At 36.7% G+C, this 7,888-nt stretch overlaps 1 non-coding gene across 1 annotated transcript; it reads right to left on the minus strand.

The window, feature by feature from the left end:
• Positions 1-7,438: 7,438 nt before the first annotated feature.
• On the minus strand, positions 7,439-7,545 carry LOC136228109 (small nucleolar RNA R71). Its single transcript, XR_010688443.1, has one exon. It is a non-coding gene; the product is annotated as a small nucleolar RNA R71 (small nucleolar RNA).
• Positions 7,546-7,888: the final 343 nt, after the last annotated feature.

The raw sequence follows: 7,888 nt of genomic DNA on the forward strand, positions 1-7,888 counted from the left end.
TAAAATATTTGGGATAAGATAGTCTATGGTTTTTGGGAAAATATCAATTTAGGCACCACTTACAAAATAGCATATAAGCTTAACATATAAAAATGTACTAATTTAGGCCTTGATAACTGAAAGAGACACGTTATTGATATTACTCGGTGGAGCCAGAAATCTGAATTAACTTAAGCGAATAATAGGAATGACATGCCCTCGATGCCTAAATTGATACTTTTTAAAGGTTAAACTTATATTGATGTTATTTTATAGGTGGAACCTAAATTGATACTTTCACAAACTAAGGCTAAAATTGATTTATTTACTAATCTTGTGTGTTGAATGTTTTGAACTAAGTTATAGCAAAGATAAACAAAAGGGGCTTGAGAAACATTGAAGGCTTATTATTGTATCGGAGGACTACATCGCTAAATAAAGCCTGGTCATTCATCTGGAAGAACATACGTGCATCCGGAGTACGCACGATACGGGCTTGAGAATTGTCATTTTGAGGAAGAATGCATTAGACCTGTTAAAACTAACCCCTAGAGGACCCAAAAGAATTTGGGTACTGAAAAATCATTAATTATCATGCAGGTGAGCCTGAGATGTGCTCAGAAGTAAAAAAAGTAGTACATTGACAGTGCATGCTCCAGGCACATGACACGTGATGAAACTCAATTCATCACATTAGAACGAAAACGAGGAAGAACAGTAAGTTTCAGAGATGGCATAAAAGGAAGAATAGTAGGCTCTCGATCCATCAGAACCAACCCTATTATTGAAGAAGTCTCCCTAGTCAGAGGTTTGAAGTACAATCTTTTGAGTGTGGCTCAACTATGCAATAAAGGAAGAAGGGTAACTTTCGACTTCTCTAGATGTCAAATACTAGACAGTAAGACAAATACTCTCATTCTTACTGCTCCCAGATTGGAAAACGTTTTTATGTTGAATCTAGAAAATAATTTTTCAAAGGATATATGCTTAGTTACAAAGGAAGAAAATTCATGGCTATGCCACAGAAGACTTGGTCATGTAAGCATGGACCTTCTGGCCAAATTAGCAAGAAAGCAACTTGTTGAAGGTTTGCCAACACTTAAATTTGAAAAATATCATTTATGCAATGCTTGTCAATCAGGGAAACAAACTAGAAAGTCTTTTAAAAGTAAAAATCTTGTTTCAACAAAACGTCCTCTTGAACTACTACACCTGGATCTTTTCGGACCAGTTCAACCTATGATTATAGGAGGAAGAAGATTTTCATTGGTAGTTGTAGATGATTTCTCTAGATATACTTGGGTCATCTTGCTCAGCAGCAAAGATGAAATGTTTGAGTTATTCTCAAGACTATAAGAAAATTAAGAATGAGAAAGATCTAAAGATTGTTCACATCAGAAGTGATAACGGTGGAGAATTCTAAAATCAACAATTTGAAGAATTATGTGAAACTAGAGCCATTGATTATAATTTCTATGCTCCTAGGACTCCCCAAACAAATAGGGTAGTTGAAAGGAAAAATAGAACTCTAGTAGAAATGGCCAGAACAAGCTTCCAAATTATTTATGGGGGAGAAGCTGTCAACATAGATTGCTATATTGTCAATAGGGCTCTAGTCAAACCTATTCTGAAGAAAACACCCTATGAATTGTGGAAAGGTCGAAAACCCAAGGTAGGATATTTCAGAGCTTTTGGTTGTAAATGTTTTATACTAAACACGAACGAGAAACTTGCTAAATTTGATCCAAAGGCTGATGAAGCCGTTTTTCTTGGCTATTCAACAAACAACAAAGCATATAGGATTTTCAATAAAAGAACCCATGTGTTGAAATACATTTCCACACCGATTTTGATTTCACAAATCTATTTAAATTAGAATTAAATTCCTAAGATAAATTTCCAACTCATTAAATTTAAATGCTTTGATTTATTATCACTAATGTGCTTGTTGAGTGTAAAAGGAATCTTGCAAGAAATTTAAGCAAAACTAGTCAAGATGATGTAAGCATTGAAGCCAGTCCTGTCTCAGCATCCACGGAACCGACTTTGACCGAGCATGCACCAGCTGTACCACGTATAAAGAGTCACTTTCGAACCAAAGTTTATTCCACCCTTATCAAAAGCAGTATTAATTGCATAAATGGCAGCGAAAAGCTCAACGATATAAGAGAATGATAATTCAATGGGGTAAGCAAAAGCACCTACGGAAGTACCATTATGTGATCGGAAAATACCCTCGGAGTTGGTGCTAGAGACGCATCTGTATTAACTTTCAACCAGTCCGCATCCACATTTAATTTGATTTTGATGTTCATTTATTTTTTATCATTTAGTTTTTTTTTTTGAATTTGACGCATTCATTTTATTTTTATCTTTTTTTTTCTTATATTGAAGAACTAGTCATTATTATTGTCGATAATTGCTTATAACTTGCTATCTAAAAACACCAAATTAATAATGCCAATTGTAGATACCCATTTTGTCCGGGGTAACTTCTTATTTTTTATAATTTTTATTCTTGTAACACATTCTTATTTTATAAACATTTATTTACTAAATATGGTGAGTAAATTGTAGTTAATCATATTTTACAAAAGGGAAGAGAAATATTCTTAATAGTCATAAAATTGGTTAAATGTTTATGTTATAAGAATTTAATCAATCAATTAAGATATTAGTTATTAATTAAGTGAATGTTATTTTTAAGTTAATATGTTTATAATGAGATTTAATTGGATAAAATTTATATATTTAAAAGGTAAAGAGAAACCTAAGCTTACTAATTACTAATGTTTATGTGATAAACATTTGATTTTTGAAATGAGAGTATGAACAATATTTTATCACCCACAATTATAAAGAGCTGAAACCCATATCCATTCTAACAGGTTCAAAGGCTCCAACCCAATTTAAAAGACCATTTCCAATGTTCAACAATTCCATTACAAGCCCAAATACGAGATACAAAGTAACAATACATAGAAGTAGCAATATAGAAGTAGCAATACATAAGACAAATATACTTCTTGGCCACCAAGTCTGATAGTTTTTCTATAAATAGAGAGCCAAAACAGACCAAGAAGGAGAGGGTAGCAGGGTCCTCCATCTTCAACTCCTCATTTCGTGTCCTTCAGCTTCATCAAGGTTTGAGTTTTCTCCATTTTTTAATTCCCTCTTTTCCTTCTCTATATTTCCTCATTTTTTTCCTGTTGTAATCTCTTGGTCTTCATCATCTTCTTATTACTCTGTTATCTTCCTCATCTTCATCATCTTCTTATTACTCTGTTATCTTCACCATCTTCAAGTTGAAGGAGTTTTGTCTTGCTCTTCAGGTCAGGTTCTGATTCTGGGGAGAAGACAAAGCAGTGATTTCTCAATTCCAATCTTTCACCATTTTCTTCTTCTTAATTCTGGAAGCTAGGTTCTAGATCTGAGGAGGAGAAGTTCTGTTTTTCCTCATTTTTCTTCTTCCAAAGCTTTGTTTTCCTTCTTCACCGTTTCTTCTTCTTAATCAGTCCAGGTTCTGGTTTTGAGGATGAGTTTTGTTTCTCCTTAATTCTCCTCATTTCTCTTCTTTAAGATCTATCTTTTCTTCTCATTGCTCTGTCTTCAAACCAGGATCTGGAAAGGAGTGGATCTGGTTTTCAAGAGGAGTTCTGTCAAAAACAGAGCAAAATCTTTCTTTTCTCTCTTCTTAAAGTTCCCTCTTGCACCCATTCTATCCTCACCAATCCTGTCGTCAAAATAAATCAATACCAGCAAATACAATCAAACAAAAAAACAAAAAGCAGCTTTTTATTGTTCCAGCAAATACAAATACTAAAGGAATCTGGGTCTCTATCAAAGGATACCTGATACAGATTGAAAGCAATAAATGAAGGTTTTAATCGTAAACCAATAAAGAGGTTCTTCTCTTGCTAAACTAGAAGGAGTGAATCCCAATAAACAAGGTATAAACCTTAGGTTCTCAAAGAGAATGATTTTGATTCATAAAAGTTACCTCATCCTTACAAAATGGGGGTTTAAATACATCCCCCTAAAGATAAGAAAAGGACAAGGACTACCCCTACTAGGGTTACAATAAGGTTAACAACAAAAGGGTAAAATAGGTAATACGCCTCGACAATCAGTACAATGGTACATGTACGAAATGTCAAGGTTGTTGGTGAATTCCTTCGGGAGGAAGTAAACCTGGAGATCCGCCCAGGAGTAGCCTGAACATCCTCCCCTGGTCAGATGTTGATACGCCTCCTGGTGTACTCCTAGATCCACCCCGCTCGTATGTCCTGGGGATCCGCCCTCCTATGTACAACCTCCGTGGATGCGGTGTCTAAGGATCCGCCACAGCGCGTGTGATCAGTGATCCCAGTTAGGATGTCCGCATCATTCTCTCCTTCTTGAAAAGATCTCGGCACTGATTCGTCCTTGTTGAACTCCAAAGGACCGTCTGGCTTCCACGGGCTAAGGTCACGGATGTTGAACGCTGGTGAGATTTTACCAAGCCAATTCGGCAATGCTATATGATAGGCATTGGCATTGACCTTCTTGGTGACCTTATATGGCCCGTATTTCTTAGGCCGAAGCTTGCTGCTTGGGACGTTGGCGAGTCTCTCTTGGCCCAGATATACCATAACCTCATCCCCAACTTCAAACTGTAGGTCCCTGCGGTGCTCATCCGCCTTAGCCTTTAATTTCTGATTTCTCTCCTCAAGAGTCTCTCTCACCTCTTGGTGCATCTGTACATAATCCTTGGCCAGCTGGTTGGCAGTCACGTTTCCTTTAGGAAGATGGGCTATATCAAGGACGTGATTCGGGGTCTTCGTGTATACTACCTCAAATGGGGATCTCCCGGTTCCCGAATGTACAGAGCCATTGTAGGCGAACTCAGCTTGGGCTAAAACCACATCCCACATCCTGGGCTTATCCTTACATTTGCTGCGCAGTAAGTTTCCCAAAGTTCTATTGACAACCTCTGTCTGTCCGTCTGTTTAAGGGTGGGCGGTGGTACTAAACTTCAGGGACGTATCAAATAGAGCCCAAAACGTCCGCTAGAAGTGACTGAGGAACTTCGTATCACGATCCGAGACAATGCTCTTAGGTACGCCATGTAGCCTGACAATCTCTTTGAATAATAGCTTAGCAGTCGCTGAGGCATCATTAGTCTTGCGACATGGTATGAAGTGGGCCATCTTTGAAAACCGATCAACCACGACAAAGATGGAATCCATGCATCTTTGAGTCCTGGGTAACCCTAGGACAAAATCCATAGACAGATGTTAAGCCCAAAATATACCTAAAATATCATCAATAATTACATCAATATTGCTATGAATTTATGATATTTATAACTATTTAGAAAGCTTTTACTCTTGAATATGTTTCTTTCATGCAAGGTACATAAATATTTGGTAAAATCCAAATAGGAGTAAAAAAAGCTCAAAAATAGAAGAAAATCCCTACAAAAGGAGTCGAAGACGACGAAAATTAATAACGCCAAGTCGAGGACACGAACGAGAGCGAAGAAGTGAAAAATGCTCCGTGCCGCGACCGCGTCCCCCACTATTCACGGTCGCGACACGCGTCCCTCAGCCTCTCCTTCCCTTCGTCTGAAGTACAATTGATGCTCCCCCATTCTCGGTAGAGAATTTAATATTCTCGGTACGAGCAGGAGATTTTAGAGGCCTAGTTACACACTTTCGTTTTCGACGAAACGCGATCGTTCGGGTGGATAAAGACGTCCTTTCGCAGCGGACACGATCCTTCACAACGGACACGACACTTCAATCAAGACTCTTCAACATCTATAAATAAAAAGTTGATGGAGAGTTGAAATATAGTGTGTTATACGTGTAGAAGAAAGAGATTACTGTAGAATTTATGCAGAAATTCCGAATCAAGTGATTCAGAAGTTAGATTTCAATTCTGATCAAAAGCAATATGATGTACACACATTGTTTACAAAATAATAACAAACTCAGTAGCGTTTAGACATTTTTCCAGTTTAGTTTACATTTTGGTAGTGGACCGACCCAGTCTCTATTACGAAGATTCAATGAGAAGATTGAGTAGAGGATTCGCCCCTGAGCCTGACAAACTCTAACGAAACCCAAGGAAAGGATTAACAACCCATTCACTTGTACGCCGTCGAAGAATTCAATGCTCCATGTTCTCTGTAAACTTGTATCAATTTATATTTCATTTAATAAAGTCCGTTCTATTCGATAGATTTTTATGCAGCACTTATGGTAACCAATCCACTAAAGTGATTGCTGGTGTTTTCATTAAAACGTAGTTTAATTCAAAATCTTTACAAGGAAACTTTGTTGAACACTTAGGCAAATTATTATCTCGGAAGAGTTTTAATTTGGTTAAGGGCAATTATCCCGGATAAGGGTTTTGTCGCGTTCAAAGCCTATTAATTAGAGGTTCCGTCATTTATTTCATCTTTATAATTCGTACAAAGTTTAAAGTTGTTTTCTTTGCTTAATGCAAACAAATATACTTGTTTACTTTTTTAAAGTACTAAAACGTTCCTGTTTTGCAAATTCATTCTTAAATCAGATATTTTCTAACATCTTCATACTCTAATCTAACTCTTATTCTAGCAATTTCAAAACCAAAACCGATTAAACGATTTTCCAATATTATAAACCTTAAAAAGTAAATTTAACTGATTGTAAATAAGTTTTGTTAAAAAACATTCCCTGTGGGATCGATATCTTTTATTACTACAAGCGTATACCATGCACTTGCGGAAATCGCTCAACAAGTTTTTGGCGCCGTTGCCGGGGAATGCCAAAATTTTTGACAAAATTTTAAATTTTTCGTGTTTTATTACGAATCTAGGTTTATTCATACTTATTCAAACTTTTACATTTTATTTATTTTTAATTATTAACATATTTATTTTTCAAATTCTGTTTTGTAGGTAGTTTCGGTTCGTGCGAAATTTCAAGTTCATGCGCAGTTCTCGAAGTTCAGGCACGTCACCAGATCCTATTGACCCAGAAATTGAAAGAACTCTTAAAAAGAACAAGAAAGAAAAGAAAAAGAAAAACAAAACCCCAATAAAAACTAAAATTACCGAGCCAGAAGTTATGGCCACACTTATGGATTACGCTAGGCCAGGAGTGGCCGGTGTAACAAACAGTATAGTTAGACCCCAAATTAATGCAAACCAATTTGAAATTAAGCATTCGTTGCTTAATATGTTGCAAAATAATGTAACGTTTTACGGGTTACCTAACGAAAATCCTAATACCCATTTGACAAATTTCTTAGAAATTTGCGACACTTTTAAAATACCAAATGTGACTGCAGAAGCAATCAATCTTCGCCTTTTTCCTTTTACTTTGAAGGATCGAGCCAAAGAGTGGTTATGCCAGCCGCATCAATTGAGACTTGGGAGCAATTAGCCCAAGCATTTTTATCAAAAAAATTTCCTTTAGCAAAAACCGCAAGAGTCATTAAAGAGTTAACATCTTTTTCTCAAAATGATAGTGAAACTCTTTATGAGGCTTGGGAACGTTTTAAAGAACTTCAACGTTTATGCCCACACCACCAATTGCCCGCTGAACTTTTAATGCAAACATTTTATAATGGACTAAATCCTACAACTAGAGGTTCATTGGACGCTATGTCTGGAGGGTTATTCATGAAGAAAACATCTGCCCAAGCAAGAGAACTTTTGGAGGAGATGGCAATCAACAGCAGTATGTGGCCCGCGGAACATGGACACCTACCATCAGCGAAACCATCATCCTCAACAACATCATCAGTTAAAGGTATAGTGAACCTTGATCCAGTATCGATGTTGCAAGCCCAATTTTCTGCCTTATCGCACAAAATTGATAGGTTTATGGCACCGTGTGATTCTAATGGTAAGCCAATCCAAACAGATGTGGATTAC

Source organism: Euphorbia lathyris, chromosome 4 (genome assembly GCF_963576675.1).
Source record: "Euphorbia lathyris chromosome 4, ddEupLath1.1, whole genome shotgun sequence".
Classification (NCBI taxonomy): domain Eukaryota; kingdom Viridiplantae; phylum Streptophyta; class Magnoliopsida; order Malpighiales; family Euphorbiaceae; genus Euphorbia; species Euphorbia lathyris.